We start from the raw sequence: 760 nt of genomic DNA on the forward strand, positions 1-760 counted from the left end.
GCCATTGATAATCATATTATCTAATTATCTTAATCATAACTAATATAGCTTTGCAGATACTGCTTTAGCATACTATTCAGTCTCTCAGTCTAATTATTAGTTTATAAGTAGAATGCTATGCTTATTACTTTTGTAATCTTTAAGATATAAGTTAAATTATCTTAAAATTCACTTGTGAACAGAAATTCTTAATTTGTTACTATACTTATAAATAATCTGTACAATCTCACTATTTTATAAATAAAGAGATAGACTAATTTCTCTAATATTATTCTTTTTGTTGTAGAAATAAAGTGAGCTATTTTTGTAAACTGATCTACTATAACCAGAATACAGTTAAACTGCGCCCGGCGCGGGTGGCTCAATGGCAACAGCACCACCCGGCTCAGGCTGCCCTCCCCCAGGGGCGGGGGTTCGAATCCCCCCACGGGCACCACTAACGCTTTTTTGTCCGCCAAAGAAGGCGATAAAATTCAGATAATTTCGGCTCTATTCTTAACTAAAAGCCAGGGGCCTCTGGGGGCCGCCTTTAACTGGGGAATAGATTTAAAAACCACCCGACTGGCTGGAACACTTGCTGCCCCACTGCGTGCAAGGTGGGGGGCATGCTTGGCCACTAGCTGCGTGCTTGGTTAGTGGCTGGCGGGGGGAGCTAGCTAGACAGGGCACCCTGGGCCTATCTTGGCCCTTCAGGACTGTGTGTGTGGGTCTAGGCCCCTGCTTAGCAATAACTTACAGCTAAGTCTTAGATACAGCATGG

At 42.6% G+C, this 760-nt stretch overlaps 1 non-coding gene across 1 annotated transcript; it reads left to right on the forward strand.

The window, feature by feature from the left end:
• Positions 1 to 350: 350 nt before the first annotated feature.
• D8B26_003680 lies at positions 351 to 433 on the forward strand. The gene has a single exon. It is a non-coding gene; the product is annotated as a tRNA-Leu (tRNA).
• Positions 434 to 760: the final 327 nt, after the last annotated feature.

The sequence above is a fragment of the Coccidioides posadasii genome, chromosome 2 (genome assembly GCF_018416015.2).
Source record: "Coccidioides posadasii str. Silveira chromosome 2, complete sequence".
Classification (NCBI taxonomy): Eukaryota; Fungi; Ascomycota; class Eurotiomycetes; order Onygenales; family Onygenaceae; genus Coccidioides; species Coccidioides posadasii.